The sequence below is a fragment of the Dryobates pubescens genome, chromosome 11 (genome assembly GCF_014839835.1).
Source record: "Dryobates pubescens isolate bDryPub1 chromosome 11, bDryPub1.pri, whole genome shotgun sequence".
NCBI classification, from domain to species: domain Eukaryota; kingdom Metazoa; phylum Chordata; class Aves; order Piciformes; family Picidae; genus Dryobates; species Dryobates pubescens.
In genome coordinates this window covers 30919534-30946488 of record NC_071622.1, presented here as the reverse complement: position 1 = coordinate 30946488, position 26955 = coordinate 30919534, and positions in this window count along the sequence as shown.

The following is a 26955-nucleotide window of genomic DNA, read 5'->3' as shown; positions in this document are numbered from 1 at the left end:
CCAAATAAGATTTGCCAGTGCAGGATGCACAATGTGCATAAGCATTAAGCAGACAAAGGGAAAATCAAGTAACAAGAGAAACAGCAGAGCCATGATTTTTCTTGAGGCATTCATTAATGTCTATTGAAATCCAAACACTGAACACCAATCTGCATTTCATGCTGTGGGAAAGCACACTTGTGCCAAATCCTTTGGAGAGCTGGTTCAAGAACAGTTCACCCCTATCTGAACATTTGACTGAAATACTGCCAAACACCACGTTAGCTGCAGTAAAAACTACTGCTGCAGAAGAGGGAAATGCAAAGGAGCTTCACAGGACCATGCTCCCACTCCTAGCTGTATATTCATGTGCCTGATCAAATTCTCTTTCCTCTTTGCCTTTCCACTACAACTTCACCCATGCACATGTTGAAAAGCAGCACAATACACCAATGGCAAATTACTTCCAAACTTTCTACATCATAATCATCAGATGAGGTATCTCTGAATCTTCCATTTCTTTTCTAGGCTGTAGGAGTATCATTCATGTTATCCACAGAAGTCAAACTACAAACTGCTCAGGAAATTTTTCTCAGGCTCTTCTCTCCCTTTTCTCTCCTACTTATCAGCTCAGATTTGCACATACACAAGACAAACATCAACACAGACAATTTCAGGTTTGGACTCAATAAGGAATCTGTCACAGAGAATTTGTGGGATTGGGGCAGAGAAGAGGTCTCTAAGCTAAAGTAGTCCAGAGTCCCACAGACCTCCAAAGTCTCTGCTCTTCATCATGGTGCAGCACAGATGATGTGCAACACTGACCCTGTTGTGCCCACATTCCCCCAAGCAGTGCAGTGAAGTGACAGTTTTGACTGCCATGGTATGATGGTACCTGGAGAAAGGGTGGCAGCCCCTGAGTGCGCAGGGAGTAAAGGCCACCCCTCCTCCCTGCATCAAGTACAGCCCCCTAATGCTGGGCTGCCTGATGTCAGTGGCAGCATGCCCTAGATCACTGGCTGCCGATTGACCAGCAAGCTTCTCAAGGAGCTTCCTTCAACTCAGTCAAGTCACTTTACTACTTCTAAACACACATCTACAATCTACTCACTCTGTTCTCACACATGCTACTCTATCAACACAAATACTCAAGCTCTTTAATGCAGGTTGTCAAAAGCACTAGCAGGAAGATGATCATATTGCAGACAACTCTCAACAAGAAGAGAGCTCTCTTCAAGAGAAAGAAGAGTGACAAAACTGTCCTGATTAACCCAGATGTCTGCAAACAGAATACTCACAGACAGAATTGTCAGCAGTCACTTTCCCATAGCTTGTTCTGGTTTCTTGTAAGCAGGAACACCTGGGTAAACAGGACATCTAGATATTAATTTCCTAACACACTGACCTATCAACACCATACTGCACCAATTAACCAAAGGAGATGGACAGACCTGCAGGACTGAAAGGCTGTCACCTGTACTGGTTAAATTAGAGATCTATGCTCTCCAACACACTCTTGGAAAGCATAGTGAGAAAGTTCACTGATATCAATTTATTCAGGGTAATGAGGACAAAGGCTGACTGTGAGGAGCTGCAGAAGGACCTTATGGAATGGTATGACACATGAGATGGCAGATAAAATTCAACAGAGATGTCAAATATGCATGTGAGAAAACCAATCCTAACTTCACACATGAAATGATGGACTATGAGCAAACTGCGGCTACACAGGAGTGAAATCCTGAATTTACAATGGACAGCCCCATGGCAATGTCAGCCCAGTGCTACCAAGAGTCAAAAGGAGAAAGACAGCAGACCAAACACTAAGAATCATTAGGAGAAAAGGGAAGTGATGGCAGAATTCTCCAGGATCTTGTACAGCATGGAAAGGGATTGCTTGTTTTCCAATGCTGATAAAAGGATCCCTTAAACCAAACATGTCTAAAACAAGCAAATGTGGTTTCTGTATCTAACGAGAGGAGCTGCAGTTGTCAAAAGCTTACACTGGCTTAGGGGAAGAGAAGGAAAAAAAACCAAAACTATTAATGCTTACTATCTACACAGAAATCTCCTCTGGCACAACATCCCTGAGCTGAAAACAGCTGGAGCCTGGGAAGTGATAGAGGAGAAGCATCAGTGTGCCTGCCCTATGGCCACTGCTGGAGATGGGATGCTGGGCTGGGCCTGTACATGGAAATTAACAGAATTAGCTAAAGATCAGCTTTGTATCCCTAAGGAGGAATTTGGGGGTGGTTCTGTTTTTAATCCAACACATTGTACTGGTCAGTTTACAGTGCTGTAGAATCTGGCAAAATGAGCAAAAAGAAAGAATGGGAGTGAGATAGCATCAAAGCAAAGATATTGCTCATATGAAGAAACACCCTGGCCTGACTTCTCACTATTCCTGAGGCAAAGCTTGCCAGTGCTTTGGCTACCTACTTAAACTTCTGCCAAAACGTCAGCTAAGGCTATTTTCAGAAACTAAGCATGTGCTACTTACAGAACCACTTCAGTTCTTCCTGTCACAATAACCCATGAGACAGCCACATGGCAAAACACCCTGCATCTGTGGGTGCTCAAGAGTGTCCATCCTAAAGGGATCTTCTGGATGAAGCCAAGGAGGTGGTTTTGGACAAGCAGTAATCCAAAACAACACAGCAGCAAGTGGCAAGGTTGGATTCCTCAGGGAGTTTGTGTTTCTGCTATCAGTGCTCTTTGCAAGAAATTCTGCTCCCCAACTACTCCGCTTCTGATATTAATTTGTAATGCAGGACAGCTTTGTAGTACCTAATCCTATTAGCATGCTCCTGAAATCAGTAAGAGCAGAAATGTAGGACTGGCCCAGAGACTTGGCTCTCAGGCTCTGCTCCCCCATGAAACAAAGTTATGTTCAATTCATCAGCCCTTGGTCCCCTCAAAGGACTCATCAGGTAACATTTACCAACACTAAGCAACACTTACACACAACACTGAAGCAAAGAAATATTTAAATGACAATACTTTGGTCAAAATATGCTTCCTTAATGGGAAAGGCTCTTGGATTTTTTCCTTCTTTACTTGCCCAACCAAACTGGCAAAAAAAAGCAGGTGATTACATTTTTTTTTGTCCTCCCACTTTCAACTTTTACTGAGCTCTCTCCCTGCAGTCCCTCTAGCACCTCTCCTTTTTCTTCCAGCCTTTTTCAGAGGGAGGAATTGAAAAAATATAAAGACAAGACAAAACGGATGGGGAAAAAAAAAAGGACAGAATGAAACAAACAAAACCCAACCTTTATAGTGGCTTAGAAAAGACATAAAGGTGCAAGATTGAAGAATAAAAATGGTTCCCACCCACATTTTCTTTTAAAGAAAGTTTCATGTTGACTATATAATAGCAATGCTGGTAAAGACGAGGAGGTGGAACACATCTGCTTTGGACAGAAGTGTCATCCCAGATCTGGGCTTATTCTCTAGGCAGCCAGGTTGGGTGTCTGACCTAGGTGATCCCAAACAACTCTGGCAACAGCTGATCACAGAGAACACTATAAATTGCCTCCAGCATCTGAGAGGATGTTCAATTAAATGGATTTCTGTCCAAATTCCTGCTGCATGACAGTCAACATGTTTTAACATTTTTGTAGACGTGTTTCTGTGCAGGAGGATGATGCAGCTGGTTTTGAACACAAACTGAGGCTGGTGGCTAGGGCTTAGGTCTGGGAGCTGGCTGAGCATCAGGCAACATGAAGCAGGATGAAGAATTCCAGTGGGAATGAGGCAGTTACACCCATTGCACATGATTCAGCAACAAACATAGCAACAATTCAATTCAAGCTAAAACGATTTTGGTTTGATTGAATTTTGGAATGAAAACAGATTTTATATTTTTGAGAAAGACCATGAAACAGAATAAGCAGCTTGTACTCCATGTCCCCTCAGACACCCTCTATCTCAGCGCGGAGACAACAGGTTGGCAGCAGGGAATCATTCAGGCTCCAGAAGCCTGCAAAACCTCTTCATGGACATTTATGTTTTGAGGACAACTAATTCAAAACAACAACAAAAACCCACCAACTCCACACCAAACACAAGCAAAAAAATAAAACCCTTACCACTAAGTAACAATTCTATGTTGGAGCTTAAATTCCAATGCTTTTAGTTCTCTTTTACTAATAGCAGCATTTAATTTCTCAAGTAGGAAATGCAGCCCAAATGATGAGAACCAGGTGACTTAAACTTCATGACTTCTCAAGAATTTTTTTTTACACAGTAATAAATCTCTATGAGATACAACACTGGCTGTGATATAGTAACTGTTACAAAGTTAAAAATACAGCCTGGAAACGTGACATGCTGATCTCTAGCCAGCTCCCGTCTCAGAAAGGAAGCACTTCTGGCACTTGTCCAGCAAAGCTGCCCCAGTTTTGCTAATTCCCTAACGACAGAATTACCTGGGATTGACTTCTCTGGCAGCGTTGCTGTTCTGTAGGCTCCTACCATGGCCTTTGGTCCATGCCCAATTCTTCACAGCATCCCCATAAATGCTTAGGTAATGCCACATCCCTTCCAACTCAAGCTATTCTATGATTCCTCTATGCAGGAACAACAGACCCTGTGTGGGGCTGATCCATTTAGATCAGGGTTCTAGCTTCATGTCAACAGGCTTCTGGCCAATTAGCAATGCCTAATTATCCCTACTGTTGGCTGTACCAAATGGATAGCTAAGGACACAGCTGTCACCAAAGCTATGCAAAAAGAGGCATGTCATACAGGGCAGGATGTGGCCATTGATGCTGTCTGTGGTCCCCAACAAGGAATTTGGGACTTAAGTCCTGTAATACTGCTCAAGAATAACAGGCAGTAGAGGTCTGTGAAACTTCATGCTGTCCACACAGGGACTACAGACATGTTCCACAGCATGGAACATGCTCATCTTCAGAATACCCTGACACAATGGGAAGCATCCTTCTTAGTGACAGGGTCAGGGCTGGGACAGCTTTCACACAGAAAGAGCAGATTGTGTGTTCTGAGGAGAGCTGAGCTAACACACACACTTTGGGGTGAACCTCCTCTCATCAGCTTCTGTTCACTTTGTACCTGCACAGCCTTTATTCATAGGCCCTGAAGACATTGAGACTCTATGTGGCTACATCTCTAAGCCATACCTGTTTCTGACATGGAAAAAAAAAGGCAGACAGAAACATAAACAAGCCCAGAAGAAATCTCTTTTCTTATTTCCAAGAACAGTTTTTGTCTAGGGAAGCATGAAAAATCCACCTCACATGCCATGTTCTCTTGCTTATTCAAGAAATAGGATGCTGGAAGTAGAAGTATCTGTTGGGATTTCTGTTCAGTTTTGTCTCTTTCTCCACCCCCTCACAAAGCTCCATGAAATGTTGTTCATTTAAAAACATAAATCCAAGATGGGAATTATTTTAATCACCTGTTCCTCACCTGTTGATGGCCTCTTATTTCAGGGCATAAACAATAAGAATCACCACAACCCATAACATCAGCAGTATTTGAGTCTGACTTACCTGACACCTGTATTTCAGGAGAGATACAGAATCCAGAAGTGATTTATTCGAGCTTTGCAAAGCTAAAAGGGGTTAAACCTACCACAGAACCTCATCCTGACATAAAATGTTTTGAAATGATGATTCAGAGAAGCAAGGATGCCTTGTAAATCAGTCAAGAGTTGCTTCGTGTTGAAACTTTAATGCTGCTTTTGTCTCCACAAAGTTGTCTCTGAGGTCACAACTCCACCTCGCTCAGGTTTGGGAAGCCAGGGAGCGCATTCAGAAGAGCTGAGCAGCACACAGGGGAAATGAGGCTTTTGAACAGCATCTGCTCTCCTAAACTAACACCCAGCAGCCTGGCAAATCCAGCCACTTCTGACAGGCAACATTATATCTCTGATAGCATTTCCCTCCCATTACAGCCTTGGGATGCACATTCCCATGGCACTCCATTATGGATCATTTCAAGAATATTTTGCAAGACTTCTTGTTATGTTTACACATCTGTACCCATTTTTGGGAAGAGTAACTATTGAAACAGTTGCAGAAATACACTCAGAATGAAGCTAATTCCCAATGTAATGAGATACCAGGACTGTGGCATGACCACACTCTACCCCAAACAGCAGCTTTGGGTCAGCAGCTCATTATCCGTCAACCTGATGCAGATAATACAAAGAGTGCAGATGTAACCTGCCCTGGGATACTGATACAATGGGCCTTGAACAGGCCAGTTTGAACAACCTGAAAATCACTGGGAAATGGCAGCTATGCTGTTCTGAGCAAATGCACCAAACTCCACACTTGAACAGAATCACAGAATCATAGGGGTTTGGAAGGGACCTCTGGAGATCACCTAGTCCAACCCCCCTGGCCAGAGCAGGTTCACCTACAACCTGCTATGAAAGATCTTTTTAAACTTTAAGACAGAGACAGACATCCTCAGTTAAAGCTCAGTGACAGGACGTGCTGTTTTCTTCGGGATTCAGACCAAGCAATCAGTGAAAAGTAGTGCAGAGTGAGCTGAGCGGTTCAGCTGCTCCTCGGTCTTCAGGTTTCCCAGGAGTGTTTCATTTTATAATCATATTTGTCTAACTTTCAAATTTGTTTTTTCCAACTGACTACCTAAGAAACAGCAAAACAGGTTGTACCAAAACAGCTGTGAAATGAACATAATAAATCAAAAAGCAAAGGTTTATTTACTTTCTTTTTCTCCCCAGTTCTTTAACCCACAGCAGTCCTAGGCTTTGCCTGCAAAAAGTAGATAAAACAACACAGAGAGAAAAACAAACAAACAAAAAAAACCAAAACACACAACCAAACAAAACCCACCAACAAAAACACACCCCACACTCAACAAAGCCAAACTTGAGGCAGTTTTTAATGGATAGCACTCCTTTCACTGCACAAATCCTGCTGTTTTGTTACAGAGATTCCAGAGTGACAAATCTCCAGAAGACATGAACCATTTCTAATAGAAACATTAAAATATTAAGCTCTCATGTTTGTGATTTTTTTTTAAAGGAATTGTATACAGCTTCATTCATTTAATATGTTTTTGAAGCATTCAAATTCTTGCAATGCAAGATAATGGCTTATATCCAGAAGGGAAAACAAACAAACAAAAAACACTCAACCCACAATAAAGAGCAATCCATCACTCAGCTAACATTTCTTTTCCGTTTTGTGATATAATTCACTACAACCAGTTAGCTCCCTTTTGAAGCCAGGAAGGGAACAGTGCAAAGAATCAGGAAAACAATGAAAATGAAATGAAAACAAAGGGGGAAATTCACTTCTGTGAAAATATGAAGACAACAGAAAAGAACTGAAGTTTAACATACTAAATGAATGATATTTGTAAGGAAAGGAAGAAAATGCTCTGTCAGAGATAAGCAGCTTGACATTCCCTGTTGCCACATGAAACAGAATTCAAGGATATAAATGCAGGGAGCATCTGATAAAATGATGTCAACCTTATTTTGCTTTTGCTGCAGTTAAGAGAAGCAGCTGCCTCCATGCTGGACCCCTGGCACCTGTGAAATATCTAGTGCCAGCTGGTCTTATTAACAATCTGAATTCAAAGAATCCTACAATCCTAGACTCATATTGGTTGGACAAGACCTCAGGATCGAGTGCAACCATCCTCTAATTCTACGAAGTCTGGGGTTAAACCATGTCCCTCAGCACCACATCTCTATTTTTTAAACACCTCCAGGGATGGAGATTCAACCACCTCCCTGGGAAGCCCGTTCCAGTCTTAGAGAACCTTTTCAGTGAAGAAGTGTTTTCTAATAGCCAGCCTAAACCTCTGCTAGTGCAATTGAGGCCATTTCACCTAAAAATCCAAAGGTAAAGGATGTGCTCTTTGGCACTCAGACCATCACCATCATCAGACCAAGCTACTGCTGAGAGAATTTCAGCTTTATACAACAGCCACAGTTTCTGACAGTCAAAGCTTCTGTCGTCTCTGTTGCTAAAATGGATTTTGTTGCTATTACAAATTGAATTTCTGGTTGGTGGTATTTATTTGATTATAAGTTGCAGAGGCTATTTGCCTTCACGCTTTGAGTCTATCCCTGCTCAACCTAATACATTTCCATGCTACAGAGCTGACTGGAGCAGCTTTCAACCACCACATGAAGCAGCCCAGTTTGGTGAGTTCACAGGAGATGTGGAAAAGTAAGAAATACAGAAAAGTTTGACATGTGCTGGAGGAGCAGGCAGTGTTGGTCGAAATCACCGTTTAGCACAGATCTGTCCTTTTTTTGGCAGGCTTTTGCTGATAAATATCAGCTTAATCCTAAAACTGGATGCTTCAATTATGGGATTAACGTCAATCGACAGACAGAATAACAGAAAGCAGAACTAAATCAGTGTCTCATCACTGGCCCACAGAGGCAGGCTAGCTACCCTGCAGGGAGATGACAGCTTTCCTGTGCTGCAAGCAAATAGTGTCTTTTTAAACAAGAAAATCGTGGGGTTCATTGCAGAGTCTTTTAGTATGACCTAGGTGGTTTGGGAGTGAAATGCAAACGGGATGAAGAGTCCATCCATACCCAACACACCTTCAAAAAGACAACTGAGAGGAGATAACACAAAAGGGGGTTGGCAGTGCTAGAGCTCAGCACCCTGCTGAGGCCAGGTTTTTGAAATCCCCTTTTTTTATTCTTAAAACAAAGATCCTCCTCACAGCTGAGTATTCTAAAGATAAAGCTTAGTGAAATGTTAAATCAGTCAAGAAATGCAGAGACACTGCAGTAAGGCCACAGAGAAACCCTCTCTAGAAAAAAGGCCACAGACTCACCCACCAACAGCAAACAGAACAATGAGCTAAAAAAGCTGAAAAAACAGCTTAAGTAAAGGGGACCTTTTAACAGTGCTCCCCAAAGCAGCCATGTATGGGTTTTGTTACTTTTTACTTTTTATTAATCCATCCATTGGAAGTGGGACCTATTTCTAACCAATGCATTGGACCGGTTTTTTGGTTGCACCCTCTGATCCTTATTCAAAACAACATGCCAATGCTGCACACTGTCCTAATGTTTTGCTTTAGGAACACAGCACTCCGCTACAGACATTCAATAGATCACAGTAATAAAAGGCAAAGTGCAGTTTAGATTCTATCCTGAGGAAATTTAATAACCCAGAATTAGAGAAGTCTAACTCATTTGACATTGCTTCTTTAAAAAGATATATTAGGAGCTCCAAAAGTTGACAAATGCTGCAAGGTTTTTAAGACTCTTATAAATCCAAATCCAGATACTGAGAATTTTGAATCTGACTGTGAGTACACAAGTCCCACCAAAACCATGGTAAGTGGCAGGCAGGTTCTCCTGGCTACCTGCCCAAGCCAAATACAACTCTACTGCACTGCCCAATTCTAGCAGCTGTGGTTCAGTTTCATACTTCAAAGCACAGTCAAGGGCACCTTTCAGAAAGAAAAAACAACCCACAAACCAAAACAAAAAATCACAAAAATACAGGAGACAAAACACATACTTCAAGTCCTACTGCTTTACTTGCAGGACATTAGCATCACAAAGATGCCCGGTGTTCTTTGCCAGTACCAAGCTGCAGTGGGGAGGGTCATGTTGGCCTCCAAATCTCTGGGTAACTCCCTATGCTAGAGAGTGAATGGACACACAAAGCCAGGCTGGATCCTTCCCTGTGCTGAATATGCATGTGAGGTCTCCTAAAGTGCAGGACAACCACGGGCTTTCACAATCTATGGTGAATTAATTCAATAGCTAAATGAATTTTCTGTCCTACAGAGATACTGGAGTGGTGGAAATGGATAAGCAATGTTGCTTATAATATTTTTACACCCCCTCCCAAAAAAACCCCAACAGTCTGAGAGGAAAGGAACATGTTGGAGAAGACAGATTTTCACAAATATTTGTATTTGAATTGCTGATGAACTCTTCCTGCTGTTATTTTTATTAATGTTTTAATTATATATGCAATGCACTTCATGAATAACTGCAAACATATAGCTAAGATACTTCATGAGCTAGAGAGACAGTTACAGAGCCAACTTCAAATCTACTTCCCCTCTGTTAAGGAAACAAAAATGCATTGGGACCATGACTTTTGATGTAACATATTTCAAAGGAAGTCTGTGATAGAGCAGCTCTCCTGAACTCATGCTAACACTGATGTTGCCATCTGTAGAGCAGTATTTCATTCCATGTCACCAGGTGGTTTTTAAGACGTGCCAGTCAACTAAAACAATGAATATGGAATGGGGCAGCAAGGTTTTATGGAGACATTTCAAGTTTGGGGCTATACTCAGAATCCTTGAATGACTGAGATGGCAAGCGACCTTAGAAATCATCTACTCCCCTGCCATGGGCAGGGGCACCTCTCAACTAGACTCTGATGCTCAAGGCCTCATCCAACCTGGCCTTCAATACCCCCAGGGAAGAAGCAGCTACAACTTCCCTGGGCAGCCTATTCCAGAGAGTCACCACCCTCAGAATGAAGAACTTCTTCCTAAGATCCAGTCTAACCCTACCCTCCCTCAGTTTAAAACCATTCCCTTTTATCCAATCACTAGACACCCTTATGAAAAGTCCCTCTGCAGCCTTCCTGTAGGATCCCTCAGGTATTGGAAGGCAGCTCTAAGGTCCTACCCAGAGTCTTCTCTTCTCCAGGCTGAATGACCCCAGGTCCTTCCACCTATACTTATAGCATAGGTATTCTAGCCTTTGGATCATCATTGTGGTCCAGCTCTGGACTCGCTCCAAGATCTAAGGTCTGAGATCAAGATCTCCAGATCTAAAGATCTCTCAGATCTCAACATCTCAGGTCCTAGGATAACAACTCATCATTTCAAAAACACCTCCAAATTGACCACTATATAGGGACGTGGCAGGGAAAGTTTTTCTACAGTGAGCAAAAAGCAGGAGCTCTAATCACAATGCTACAGAAGCATATTAAAGCAGTATTTTGAAAACTAGTTCAATATGGGGTGAGTTAAGGACACACCTTAATTAGCAAAGCAGTCAGGCATTGAAACAGGCTGCCAAGGGACGTGGTGGAGTCACCATCCCTGGAGGTGTTCAAGAAACGTGTGGACATCAGCTTAACATGACCATGGCCTTTAAACTATGTCCCAGAGTGCCATGTGTGGTGGGACATGGTTTAAAGGCCATGGTCATGTTAGGCTGATGGTTGGACTCCATGATCTTAAGAGGTCATTTCCAACCATGATCCTATGATTCTTGACTCTTTAGTCAGCCCAGAGCAGTCTAAGCAAAGTGACTCCACCCCATCAACTGCATGGTACAATAACCCAAATGAACTTAACGCCCAAGAAGAATTAGACCTGCAGCAATCTCATCCAGCCTTCCCAAACTCATCTTAACACATGAGGCATTGCTATGTTAAGGACATTGACTCCATCTCAGTTGCAGGCCTTGAGCTGACCCTTCTGAACACAGTAATAAAACCTTCATTATCATTTTCTTTCAACCCACACTGCTATAAAAAAAAAAAAAAAAAAAATTGTCAGCTGCTTTAGAATGGTCTCTGTTTGTCTGGCCCTGCTTCTGGCAATCTAAGTAGCTGTCATCACTGTAGGAGCAGCCTGCTTGCTAAGATTGTAATTTTGTTTACATTGTGCTATAGGAAGCCAAGCTGAGCACAGCACAAGGGAAATGGCAATCGACAGCCCGTGATGTGCATTTTCAGCACCACACCGAGTATCTTCCTCTACCCCTTCCTAAGAACTAACAACATTACTTTGGGTGATATTCTTCAAGGTAAAGAAAAAAAATGGGTTTAATGTATTTCTTTGCTGGAATGTGTTTGCAGTAAAACTTGTAATGGCCTTTTTTGGCACCAAACCTAAAATATACAGCATTCAAAACCCTTCTATTTATTGGAGCAGGAAATGCAATATCATGACTACAAATCACTCCTTATATAGAGAGAACTGGGAGTAAATCTGGCAAATGCCTACCTCTCTACCAAAGGTAGAGCTCCCACTCTCAAACTAGGAGCAGCCAATTCTCATTCGCTGCATGGTTGCAAGTTAAAGGCCTTACTGCATCTTATTTCCATCCTCTGTAAAATGCAGATAGAGCCAGATATTTCAAGAGGGGGGTCACAAAACCCTCTTAAGTACACGAGACTGTAAATCTACCAGGGAAGAGTATCAATACTTTTATAGCAGTCAGTTGGGCTAGCTTTAATTTGTGTTTGATTAGCAAAGCGCTCTGGTCCAGGCTCACCAGATTCACAGAATTCCCAGTGCAGCCAGGCAAAATTTAACAATTATAATAGCAGTAATATGCATTCCGTCCTAGCCACCAGCTGTTGGGAAAATGGGTCAACAACAACATAGCTACATAGCTACAGGATCTCTCCAGAACACATTTCAGCGACACAACAAAGGGCAGCAAGGAACATGAACCAGATTCTTTTTACCTTTAGCTCAATTGCTGCTATTTTGCCCTCCTCGGGAAGCAAAGTTTTTTCTAACTCTCTCCAGAAATTTATTTCTTGGCTGTGTTCTGTTCTTCTCTCCTTTCTGCAAAAGGTTGGCCAGAGCTGGAGTAAGCAGTCCCAGGAGTGAAGTTGAATCTAGGGCTTTGCACTGGAGAAGGAGATGCACTGAACAGCTTTGTCAGGTCAACCAAAAGGCAACATGATGAATCCTTAAGCAGCTCGAGTGCACAGAGCAGGTTTTTCACCTAAATAATTGATGGCTTACCAAGAAGGGTTACTGAGTGGTTTTCCAACCCAAGTCACAGCTGTTAAGCCCCACTGGTAGGCAGGAAGAGAGCAAGCCAAGAGGCACAAGGTCCTGCAGCAGGTTGCAGTGTGGGAGGTAAGTACACGGATGCCATTAAGAGAGCCAGAGGTCTCTGCATGCCGCCACCCACACAGGCTGTGAGGAGCACTCTGCTCCTCTGCCCGGCCAGCAGAACGGAGAACTCCATCTCACGGTTTGACAAGACAAAGTGTGAAATTTATCTTTCTCAGACTGGATTGTCCTCCGTGTAATGGGAACAAAAGGCAATACCAACAAAAGAAAAAGCAGCATTAAAGCCCTCTTTTTGTGGATAGAAGGGAAGCAGCCATACATCAATACACTAAGGCGGTGCGCAACACATCGCTTAGGTCTGGAGGCTCAGCGCAAGCCTTATTGACCATGAGACAGTCACTGCACAAGATCTTGAAGCATGGCTCAGGGCTTAAACAGCAAGTCCTGAAACCACCAAAGGGGGGGAGGAGGAGCACAAGCAAGAAATGCTTGTCCTTTCCCAGCATAAAACACCCAGCTTTACATAACTCAAGCAAAATTTTTGAAGAGCACATTATCGCAGATGACAACAGTGGTTTTTCACTCGAGGACAATTGGAAGTGTCAGAATTGATGAAGGTATGAATGCCAAAACATTATTTCTTCATTAATGGTATCAAAGCTTGTGCTTGACTTAATGGTCACAGTTTTAAGGATTCATCAGTGTCATTCATCTGAAGTCTGCCAAATTACACACGTAATTTAGTCTGGCTGTTTAGAAATATATTTCATTTAACTTCTGTTGTTTGAGAATACAGTCAGGTGGGATTGGCTCAGTCTGCTTTTCCTAACAACTGGAAACAATAGTAACAGGAATTATACATCGATGCAAAGGCAGAATCAGAATGGCTGGAGTTGGAAGGAACCTTAGAAATCATCTACTCCAACCCCCCTGCCATGGGCAGGGACACCTCTCAACTAGACTCAACTGCTCAAGGCCTCATCCAACCTGGCCATCAACACCCTCATGGAGGAGGCATACACAACCTCCCTGGGCAGCCTGTTCCTGAGTATCACCACCCTTGTACTGAAGAACTTCCTAAGATCCAGTCTGAACCTGCTCTCCCTCAGCTTCAAACCGGTTCCCCTTGTCCTGTTGCTAGACACCCTTATGAAAAGTCCCTCTCCAGCCTTCCTGTAGGATCCCTTCAGGTATCGGAAGGAAGTTCTAAGGTCCTCCCAAAGTCTTCTCTTCTCTAGGCTGAGCAACCCCAGCTCCTTCAGCCTATCTTCATAGCAGAGGTGTTCCAGAATGATTTAAACTCATTGATGAGTAAGAAACTGCTGAGACAGGAGCACCAAATTTCATATTTGAGAAGTGTGAACTTCCCATTTGGAAGCACCAGTACATTTCTGTGCAGCAGCAAATGCAAAGCACCGAGTTATTTCCATTAACTCCATTTTGTAAAGTGAGGTAAGGAGAAACTAAAATCAGCATTTACCATGTGTCAGCAAATAGCCTTGCAAACATCACAACTAGGAATTCAGTCATTCTTTATACCCTCTTGTTCCAAGAGGAAAATATGCAATAGCCTCTCACATTCCTGTTTTCCAGGCTCCCACTTGGCACACACCAACACCTGCACAGACCAGACACTATTGGTATTTTTGGGCCAGGCCACATGTCATTGGTTTAACGTTTTCAAGCTGATGGCTGCATATTGCAAAATTAGGGTTACATTCTGGCTTGGTTCCAAATGAAGTAACACAGCCTCAGCCAAGAAGCAAGGGAGAGATGTGTAGGAATGTATTTTCAAACACAGCATCGCCCTTCCTCCCCCCACCACTGATAACACCATATGCAGGAAAGGCACCAATAACAGCATGTTCCACCACCAGCCCCGTTTTACAAGGTATGTGAGAAGGTTCACACTGAAGGATCCACAGCTGCATACATGCCAAACACCCTAGTGACATTTACATCTTACCAACTGTATATGATGGTAAACCACAGCAGAAAAACCCATGCTGAGCTGCAAGGTACCACAGCAGCAGAGTGGTGTGAAGCCAGGAGAGGACAAGGAAAGCTCCTGGCTGTGATCTCAAAGGATACTGGAAAAACAAAGGTGAGTGTGTATAAGTGAAAGTGCAAGTGGATGCTCTTCTGGAAGCACACACTCAGAGTATTTTACTGACACTCACAGCCAGAAACTGAATGCAAAGATAAAGCAGACAGAAGTTCCCAACCGTGATGCGGTAGAAGAGGGTCAGGTGCAACTATTCCTCTCCCCACACCGCTGACTGCACACAAAACAGATGGCTTGCCACAGATGCACAGATAATTTTTCTGACCAAAATCAACATGCCAAATCATCCTCCAAACCAATGGCAACTGGAGGACACGCAAAATGATAGCTTCAAAGCCAGCTGGCACGCACTGTCCAGGGCCTGGACGTGATCAGTGGCACAACGGGCACACAACTTTGCTTCCATCTGGTGTGGCTGGCATCGGTGGAGACCAACACACAAACTGAAGGAAAAGAGCAGTGCTGAGATGAAGTTTGTGACCGGTGACAAGAGAAAATTTAATGCAGGGGGGTTAAAATGACTCGCAACAGATCGAGTGTTGCTGTATAAATGTGCGTCTCTTCAGCACACTCAATCAACAGCAAGAGGGTGACAGAGACACTGAAATGGTTAACCAAATAGCTTCACCTCAGCATGCCCAGAGTTAGATGAGATGGATAGACACAACTAAGAACCACTGACCTTAACACCACAAAAAGGAGTGAGTGTTCTGGAAAAAACGTAGATAAGCCAAATCCACAACAGAAAGATAAACAACAGTATGTGCTGTGATTCATATGCTAATCCATAAAGCCCAAGGTAAATGAGCAGACAAATCAGTAATCTAAAGGAGAGAAACATCAGTACTGCAAATCACATCAGCTCTTGGTAAGTGGGGAACAGAGGGACCCACAAAGCCCCACAAGAGTCCTCAGTCTGACTTGTCAATGTGATGTGGCTTCAAGCAGAAAACCTTTCACTATATCTTTTTTCCCACCCTGCCTCTCATTTCTCAGTCATTACCCTGAGAACTTATCCTCTCTCTGGTCAATGAATTCACCTTACACATCACATTTTCAAACAGCAGCCTTCAGTTTTTATCCACACCTGACCTGGGCCCTTAGCAGGAGTTTCCACAAACTTCTACAAAATCACCTCCTTTTATCTTTTGTAAGTCTTTCATTGCAAAGGCTTACAAAAGCCTTTGTAGAAGGGGCACACAGGGATGGTGGGCATGCCAAAATCACCCCTCCTCAGAGCGATTCATTTGGACCATTTGTTTACACATACAAGCGCATCAAACATCTCTTTTTCCTAGACTCTCAGTGAGGGGAGACTTTCTTTTCTTTCAGTATTTATACACAACAAATTCCAGTTCCACAATGAAGGCTCCTACGCAAGACAAATAATAAGCCAGAGGACTTAAGGGTACAACACTCAGCATGCCAACAAGTCCTCCAATGGGGCAGCGACTTGCTTTGCTCACACAGGGAGCTTAGCTGAAAGCCTAAAATGGCGCCATGCCAAATGGAGCTGCCCAGCACGAAGGCATGTTTCCTGCACATCGTGATCAGCAGCAGTAGCTGCGGAAAATCAGAAGGCAAGAGGCATAGACCAGCTGTAAAATGCTTAATGAAGAAAAAGGGGGAGAGCAGGACTCACCAGTCAAGGTTATCATCCAACATTAACAGAAACAGGATCACATCTCATCTCCTGCACTGCCATAATCCTCACAGTTCTCTTTGCTGTTCCAAGCACCATCCACTTCTCAGCTCATCTCAGACAGAAAAACCTGCCTTAATGCAATAATGTTTTTAAAAGCTGTTAATCACGGTAATGTCTAATAACAGATCGTTATTGTCCACAGTCCTAACACCACTTAGTGCTACCTTCTGGGCTGGTTAGACACCAAGATCCACAAACCCAGACAGCTCATCTGAGAGGTGTTGAGGTGATAAAGCAAACAGCAAAAAGGCATTTGTTCTCCCAGGGCACTTCTTTTGCCCACTGACATTTAAAAACGTGCAAAAGTTTTCTTTTCTTTTTAGGCATAAGCTGCTTACTGAAGGCAAACGTGCTTGTTCTCTGCCAACCATTCAACCCTCTCTTTTCTTTGTTTGGAGGAAAGGAAGGAGAGAGGATTATCCAGCTGAGGTTGGATAATCACAAATCTTAGGAAGGGTGAGTTTTTGTGAAAAGAATGTGGGAATGAAAATTGGTCTGATATATATAAACATATTTACCTTTTCAAATTATTTCCCCATGAAGCTTCAGATACAATAGGATTAAAGTGTCAACACATGAAACCCATGCTCAAGTGTCTTTCTCAAGGTCTCACAAATAAACAAATCTTGAGATGCCAACTCAGTGTCTCCCAAGTGTGTTTAGGTCTTGAAACCAGCCAAGAACATGATGTGACAGGAATCATCCTGTTAAGAAACATGCAGAGTGTTTAGAAGGTACACTACACTAGCGTAAAAGAACCTTTAACAGATGTACCCAAAACCTTCCACACAATCTCACTCCAATTTAACTTTTGGGGTTTTTTTCCAAGATGAATTTTAGATTGAGCAGTGTTTAATTTTCAGGTCAGAAGTAGCTGGCTTTTCATTTCTATATCAATTTCTAATTTTTTTTTTTCCCCATTAGATTTTCATCAAAATGTTCCCATGAGCATGGAGCAAACCAAAAGCAAAACATGCAGTACAAAACCAAACCTTCTTATTCCTTCTTAAAGAGTTTTCCTCCTGATTTTTCCACTCATCAAGGGTTAACTGTTCTGAGAAACTCCTCGTTCAGCTGATGAAGAGAGCAAGAAGGAGCTGGTTGTAAAATATTAAGTTTTTCAATTTTTTTTATCTCTAGGAATCAAACACAGATAAGTTGTCATAATTCTCTGCCTTCCCCTCCACCATGTTATTAGCACAATCCAGAGGGAAGAAAACACTGCACAACCCATTACTAGTTATGATCATGTGTGTATTTATCAACAACCCACTCTATTTCCACTTACTAGTCAAATACACAAAAAGCTGACCCTTAGAGAATGGTTATCTGTGGGCACTGTAGCTCCACCTGCATCTCATATGGGGCATCTTCCTTCAAGGGAATGGGACTGTGCAGGCTGTGGCTCTTGAATATCACTTGACAGAATATACCAACCTGAAGGACAGCATGGTAAGGCAGGACTGAATTCCCTTCTGAGCTGGGTTTGTTTGCTATATTTATTGCAGCAATGTCTTTTTCGTCGTACATGTAACTGCCCTTGCCAAGCGTGCTGCTTTCCCTTAGGCTACTTTAAATCTCTCTAAAAACCAAACAGTGATCCTTATCTTAATATGAACTATCTCTGAACAGTTGAGAGCAATACAGAAGAGCTTTAAATTGAGAGAGAAGGGTCAACGATGCAATAAGAGCACTTCAACCCTAAATAGAAAGAAGACAAAAATTCAGTTTTGATCCAATTCATTCCTGGTCAGGGAAGGTTCTCCTAGCCCCCATCCATAGCTCTTAGCCTACAAGTCCTGCATGCACTGGGGCTGCCAAAAGCACAAGTTGAGGGTCAAGCCCTCTGTGCCTAGCACTCATCTGTCGCTTCCTTACCAGCCAATTTGGCACAGCAGGTCATAAATGCCAGCCCTTGCTCAGAAAGCATCCAGCAGTAGCACAGTAGGGCTCTCCTGCAAGCCATGATGCCCAACATGTCTTCTGGCCAGAAGGCAGCCAACCTGACCAGACCATCCCTGCCTCCACCTTATGTCTGCTAAGAGTTTAGCCAGAAACAAACAAACCCCAGAATCCCTCTTGCCGCTGAGCTGTTCACCTTTCCTAATCTTTTTCCCAGTGTCCAGAACAAACACACTGCACTCTGACCCCCCACAAGGCTGGTCTTGCTTGTCAGTGCTGGATTGATTTGTAGCACAGAGCTTGCTCCCTGTCTCGCTCGTCCTATTGTCTTGGTCACAGTTGGTCACACATCCCTACTGGCTCCCTATGGCCATTTTTCTTCTAATAACCCCCAAGAAGCTCTTCAAAAACATCTGAATAAGATCTGTTGGGTCCTTATTGGAAAACAGGGTATTAAGTAAGTAACCACTAAGCAGCAGGTGCATAGGGAAGGTGCTAATGCGTACCCACAACTATTGCCTCATTATCAATGTTCAGAGGCCAGTCTTGTATCCAGAGAGAAGACAAAATGCAACCACTTGCAAATGCCTCAACAGCAAAGACACTCAAGATGTGACAACAAAAGAGACTCCAGTCAGTGGCATTAGCTCACTTACAGCCACCATTTTTATCTCCAGTCTTTTAGACCATGCAACTGTTGATCAGGATGGATTCTAACAAGAGAGCAAGTGCTGCTAGGAAAGGAAGCAAACCACACAGGGATTTAGTGTCTATTGGACACCTCGGGTTAAACTTTTTCCAGCTAAAGTGCATATTTTGGTGTTCAAATTCCATTTGGTGACACTTCTTTAAGAGTAGAAGAAAGAAAAATATTCTACTGACATTTAGGTCGCAGCCTGGAGCCAGCTCATCAGACAGAGCAGGCAAGCAGAGCAGCATTAGGAACATGGGGGAAGGGGAAAAGAGCAACATCACCTGGAAGTACTGCAGCTGGAAACCCATGTGGAAATGGGCTGATGTGGAGGGCAGGGAGGCCCAGGGACAACTGTAATGTGCAGAGAAAGGATACGGTAAGGGGGTGAGCAATGAAGGTATATAAGCAGAGTACAGACCAACACATGGAGAAGAAAACTGAAGTACAAAAGGAAAACAGTTTTGCTTCTTGAGGTAGGAAAAACTGATGCACAAGAGCAGAGGGAAAGCAAATGGCAGAGTAGGAACACGGGGCAGCGCACAAAGAGAATAGAGGGGGAAAGAAAAGAACAAGGAGGGGAAAAGAAAAGGGGAAAATAAAAAAAAAAGCAAGGGGAACAACAGAATAGGATAAAGAGAGGATTAAAAAAATAAGGGGGGCGGGGAGAAGGAGGAAAAGAAAAATAAAAGACAGGAGGAAAAAAACAAACAAAAAAACAACAACTAGAGAAAGCCCTAAGTCAGTGAGGGTCCCAGGGACATGACTTACATGGAGGAGCACTGGACCATCAGGCAAGAAACCTGGAGGAGAATTGCAAAATGCCAGTGAACCTTAATTATGTCAACGACAGAGGTAGCCAACAGCAATATGCATTGGATGGTACCCCCTACACATTTTCAAAGTGGCATGTGTATACAAGCCATGCAAAAGCAACGATGACTGGCCCTAAGTCTAGAAACCATTTCTAATCTTTAATACATGAGGGCTGGACATTCCCAGAGACTGCTCAGAAAGCAACTCAAGGCCTGAAGTTGCCAACTCTCTCCTGATAAATGATGTCTGAACTAGCCACCATCAGCAGTAACACCAGAGATGTCATTGCTCTCACAGGACTAAAAGGCAAGAACATTTGACCAACTGTAGGTGACACAGAGCTAAGAAATGTGAGCAGAATCAGCAGAGAAAGAATAGATCATCAAGGTGGAGGCTAGAAATCAACATCCACTTCTGAAACATGACACAGTGCAGCACTTTCTATTAGTTCATGTTATTCTTCCTTCTGAAATGCACATGGTGGAAGAGTGAGTTAATAAAAGACCAAGTACCTGTACTGCAGCATGTTACAATGAATACAAGTAATAAATACAGTATGATTGGAAAACCAGAAATAGATCACAGAGGCATGAGATGCTGAGACCAAGGAGCTATTGCACTAGAAACACATTGGCTATCTCAACAGATACCCCTCTCAAAAGATACCTAATTCAATAGATATCCTATTTTGAGTGCCACTCCTTAAAATATAAGAAGAAAAAATAAAATCAAATCAAACCCCATAAAAATTCCAGAACCAACTAAGTGGTTTCAGAAGCAGTCAACATGAAAAAGAATCAAGATTTTTTTCCCCCCCCTTCTTTTCCTGCAAAGCTAATTCAAGCCAAGATTAAGTTAAGGAGGTGTTAAGCATCACCCAAAAGTATCCAGCAAGGCAGTAACTGAAGAGAACATTCATCAGTTCTTCTCTTAAACAACTGACAGGAGGACAAGTGGTACAAAGAATTAGGTATTAGAAAAATGAAAGTCTTGTTAACAGTAAGAGTGGTGAAGACCCAGAACAGGCTGTCTAGGGAAGATGAGAAATCAATAGCCAAGGTTTAAAAAGAAGTTAGACAGACTGTCAGCTTCTGGAGGTGAGACAGGTACGCTTGATCTCACCTAAGAGCCCGGCAACACACTAAGTTACCTCCCAAGGCTTTTTTCCTACACCAGCATTTCTGGGATTTTTTTCTTTTATGCTTTCAAGTAATTTATCTCAATTATGAGACAATTTCATAGATAAAAAAGCATATCCAATATTAGTGTTGGCATACATTAAGCAATTCTCCCTCTTTTTTTTTTTTTTTTTAATTAATGGAAGACACTAAATTCAGTGAAAAATGAAATGTTTGTTATTCCTACTCACTTTGTTTTGCTTTCTTGTCTAAGGGCTCAGTGCTCTGGGTGTTTGTATCCTTTGGTTTATGTTTTCTCAAAGAATTTTTCGGAATAACACCATGTTTTGTGATTGTGCTCCAAGGTCACTACAAAACTCATCTTTCTTGTTAATAAGGTGATGTTTTGTTCTTGTCCCTCCTCTATTTAAGTACATCAGGTGCCCTAAGGTATGTGCTAATTGATACTGTGCATGTTTGCTCCAGTGAGCAGCAGAGAAGTACCTACATGCACTATAAGTCCCCTGTTCTCCACTCACTGGCTTTCAGAAATCATTTCACTAAGGCAGCCCCAAACCACACAACTGCTTCTGAAGTATCTCCTACTGCAGGAGACGTATCCAACTACTAAAAAAAAAGAGACACTTGATGAGGGTGTTCTCCCACAAGACTAAATCCTGTCCTTTATAGCCTGGGGAGCAATTTTTAGATTACTGCAGGATTCTGTCTTACAAAACAAGTTAGAACATCAGCATTGCTAAACAAACACTGACTTTGGGACCTGCAAGAAGAAAATCCTTCTGTTGCAAATAATCAGCAGATCTTAGCTTATTAGAGCTGAGCAGAAAATTTCTGATTAAGAGAGGTTTCAGACAGAGATCACCAGTTTGGTGAGCCTGCAACGGTTCACAATGAGCCAAGGCTTCCAGGTATTTGGCCCACAGGGAAACTCTGCAGCGCAGGCTGGCATGAGGTAACGTCCACCCTTGCAGCCTATTAGGCCCACAGCAACCAATTTAGGGTCCCTAGTTTCCAGTAAGGAAGAATATAGAACTGCAAACTGTCATTTTCAAAAGCAAATATATTACTCCCAACTAGGTGCACAGCCATCTCTCCAGACTCATCTCAAACCAGAAAATTTGACTTCAGAGCTGGTGCTGGTTGGGAAAAAGGAAAAAAAAAAAAAAAAAAGGAAAAAAACCAAAGAATGCAAATTCCCATTTATTCCCCCAACCAGCTAAATACACACCTTTTATATTCCCCCAACCAGCTAAATACACATCCTTCAGGCAAGGAAAATTACCAGGACCATTTCTGCTGTTGTGGAGGTATACTGAGAGATAAGTACATCTATTTTTGTCTAGAACTGTTCATGCCACACAGATGAAAAACAGTAGGTAGCATTTTTAATCAATATTTCTGTATGGCATTGCTCAGATGAGAACATTAGTAACTCCATTAACATTTGCAAAATAAACCCATATGAACAGTACTTGAGCACTAGCAAGTGGCAGGGAAGCATAAGGATGCTTGATGCGTGTGAGGAACACAGGGCTCTTGGGGACTGCACTACCCTCTTTGTGCTCACCGTTCTCCACCTTATGTTAGAGAGAACCAAGGCACATTTCTTTCTTTCCTTCACACTCCTATTAAAACTCAGATTAAAATCTCTTTGTGCAGAGCAAATACTCTTGATGCATAATGAAAGAGAAGTTTGCATTTGAGTTGGCAAGTCTCCTGTTGTGGAGGATGCTCCTTTGTGATGCTGCCCACAGGGATGTGGTAGAGCATAGCCTTCTCCCAGACCACCAAGGTGAATCCAGCTATCTTTGGCAAGGAGTGAAGAAAGATCAAGGCAACTGTTGCCATTTCCTGGTTTCCAAAGTTGAGAAAAAGAAACACAATAGGACAAGCTGCAGGAAATCTCCTACACAAGGTTTAATTGCAGCTATTTGTAACCTGCATTTCACCCAGATACAGATCTTCTTTTCAAGCAGGTCTTGCTAATTAAGCAGAGGAAGTGATTATTACCAAATGAAGGACTAGCAGACTGGGGTTATCAACACTATCTCATATAACAAAAGTAACCCAAGATATTGATCCAGAATTAGGTGGCCATCACAAACTGCAAGATCCCAGGACCAATTAGGGGACAAGAAGGAAAGATGAAAGACATGAGGAGCACAGCTCTTGCATTTGAATGAGGGCTCAGCATGACCCTAATTGACTTTTGCCTGGGAAGGTGACAGGGTCTGAAACAGGCTTTCTACATCTTATACATCCTCCCTTATCATAATGTCTAAGACCCACTGTGGTGTGTATGTGTGTTCCTTGAGGTAGGGAATCCCACTGCCTCCATGAGATAAACAATTTACCTGGAGTCACTCAAGGAAGGAGAATTAAGCTACAGTCTCTGGCATTGCAGGTTAGCTTGTTATGCTACCAGGCCATCATTAGATTGGATAGTAGGAAAAAATTCTTGACTGAAAGAGTGGTCAGGCATTAGAACACACTGCACAAGAGACGGTGGAGTCACCATCCCTGAAGGTGTTCAAAAAACATCTAGACATGGCAGTTTGGTACATAGTTTAATGGCCATGCTGGTGTTAGGTCGATGGTTGGACTCCATCTTAGAGGTCTTTTCCAACTGAAACAATTCTTTGATTGCACTCTGGTGATCTCATTCCAGACTATTAAAGTACTGCATGACTGTAGCAGACCTGGCAATGTTTTAAGGAAGCCTAAGAATATCCCGAAGCTCATAGGGACTGGGCAGGCAGTCACCCTCCAGAAAAAGCTTTAAGACAAGATGATCTCAAACCAGCTGTGTGCAGTGGGTTGAAATTTCCTATTCACATTAGCTAAGCTTGACTAACTCAGTTGGAAGTAAATGGAAGATGTATTTACAAGCAAAAACTACACTCTACAGTGGAATGCAATGAATATGTACAAAATATACAGGATTTAGAATATTATACAGATATTTACCATTAGAAAATAGCAGGAAAGCTGTTCCACTGCTCTCCCCACCACCAAGCCTCCTCCTCTTTCTTTTTAGTAAAAGGAAGGAATGTTAGAAAGAGAAGCAGTGTTAGTATTCTTACCTTTTCTCAGATAATTGCCAGAAGCAATTATCATCTTCCCAGCAGAACAGCTAAACTAGAGAAAAAGAAAAGGAATGGGAATGGAAGTGAAATGTGAAAGATTGTTAGGGTACATCTGCATCCATCCAACACATTTTGCCTAATGAATTTGTTCAGAATAATCTTTTGTTTTGCTTTTTATACCCAATAGTGAATTATTTATATTTTTCTACTTTTCTGCTCAAAATCTGCAGCTAATTTTTAAAGGCATAGCCTAAAACTGCCACACTGTGGTTTTGCATTCAGTGGATCAGGTTATGAGGCACAGTGCAGCAAGCTTTTCACAATCTGAGTACCCGTGTGTAATGGGTTGGGGCAGATCCCCTCCCCACCACAGGCAGAAATAACGACTCAGACAAACTGATTGCAAAAGTAGTGGAGAGTTTACATAGAGAACAGTGAGTGTGCACAAAAGGAAACATAGTGACAAGAAAGGAACCAAAGTAAACCCAGAAAGACTCCAAACCCCACCTGAGGGTGCATCCAAAACCCCCAGGGCTCCTTCTTCCCCCTCCCTCTGCTGGGCTAGTCTCAGCTGGCCAGGCCTGAGACTGCCCATCCCCCTGTGGCCTTGGGCCCAATCAGGCCCATGGCCGGGAGATCTCTCCCCCAGTTACCAAGTCTCGGAGAGGGAAGGAAAGAGGAAGTGCCAGACCCCACCGCAAAATTTATAGTGGTGCAAGGGATTATGGTAGAAATACCTAATTTCCTGAGTCCACCCACTGGGATGGACTTCTGGACACAGGAAACACCCCTGTAGCAGAGGGCACCCAGCCCAAACTACGACACCGTGGTAATTTTAAAACAAATAAGTCAATAACAAAATAAACACAAACCCATAGCAAAGATAATAGCTCAAAGTGACATTGATACATCATCGCAGTACTGCTAGGGATAAGGTCCCCAGGCACAGCACCATGGTGCTGTAGAATTGTTCTCTTTCAGAAGATCAGGGATCCTGCACTGTGCCCTGTTTTACAGCACAGCCATACCCATAACTCAACCTGCAGTTTCAGTCCACCCATCAAATAAAATAATATTTTCCTTATCTGAATCCACTTTCTCTCCACAATCTGAGGGTGACATGTGGACATTGAAGAGCACTTGGCAGTAAATCTAAAAGGCAGGTAAATGTTAGTACATTATTTGCAAGTGTTAAGATTGAAGTATGTAGGAGTCTCTGCTCAGGATAAGAATCAAACCCTTCCGTTCTTCAGCCTCTCACTTTTACCTCTCAGAGTTACAATTCAAATAGGGCAAGGCCTGAAGCTCTGCTAAGCCCTCCTTGAAAATTTGAAATGAAAAAGCTCACCAGTCTTAGGTTGTTTCTGTTAAGCAATGCATGCTGAGGAGTTGGCTCCCAGGTGAAACAAATTGCTACTGTAAGTCTGTTAAAAAGAGGAAAAAAAGGCTACCATATGGTGCTGACTGCAGTAGCTCTTAGCAGGTGAAATGCATCCAAATAGGAGCTACCACACTTAATTATTGCGACAAATTCAGTGATTCAAGGTAGGAATTCTTTTGTTTGAGTGGCTTTCTTATTATTTCTCAATAGGCTGATGAGCTATCCTCACCCAAAAAATGTAGCACTGGGGATAATAGACAAGAGGAGGACAGAAGAAATCACCAACTCACATGCAGATGTTTGTGGCACCCAGAAACAGGAAGGAGTTCAATCACTGTGAAACTTAAGACTATGCAGGTCTTAGCATCCTGAAGGAGAACACACTAAGAAGCAGTGTTTCTCACCCAACTCCCTTGACTTCCCACACTGTCTAACCTGAGCATCTGCTGAAGTAAGCCCCAGCACTGAAACCACATCAAATCCATCTACACTGATGAAGGCGATGAAGCCAGACAGTACCTGCCCAGACCACCTGATAGCCTGCATACACATAGTGCAGACATTATAAGAAAGCTTTACTGAATCTCATTTCCTCCCCCTCATGTGCACTGTCATGTCCCAATGCACTGGAATGGCTGAAGAGATCTCAGATGTTAAGATAAAAGTCACAGTGGGGTTGCTGCTCTCCCCACACCAGGGTCTGGCTTTCCATGTGTCAGGCTGCACAGGATTTACAGAGTGCTGCTGGGCACAGAGACCAGCATCTACCTGCAAACATCATCTTGAAAATGTCACTGGAAACAAAAAAGGTTTCCCAGCCCTGGCAGTTCCCAGGACTCACATGTGCTTTTGTCGTCCCCTCAGCTTACCTCGCTGAGTTGTCATAGAGTCACAGAATTGTTTCCGTTGGAAAAGAACTCCAAGATCATTGAGTCTAACTTCTGACCTAACACCACCATGGCCACTAAACTATGTCCTGAAGAGCCATTTCTGCACGCTTCTTGAACAGTTCCAGAGCTGGTGACTCCATCACCCCCGTGGGCAGCCTGTTCCAATGCCTGACCATTCTTCCAGTGAAGGAATTTTTCATAATGTCCAATCAGTCAGTGCAGTTTAATGAAGTTAATCAGCAATTAGGTATTTCAGAAGTCTCTGTTTCATTATATCCCAGATCATGCAAGATTCACATTCACTGGATCCATCTTTTGATGTGAAAGTGTGCTGAAGCCTCAAAAAATTACTGGAATAGTTTTAGTGTGGCTGATGTCTGATCTCAAGGTCTGTGATGTCTGGTATCCTCAAAGGAACCACTTGGACAGCAGCTTTAGCCAGATGTGTTTTCAACCACATGCAAACAAATTTGTTGCTTTCACATTCAGCATCTTGCCTTAAGACCAAACTAACCAAATCTGAGACTTTCTGA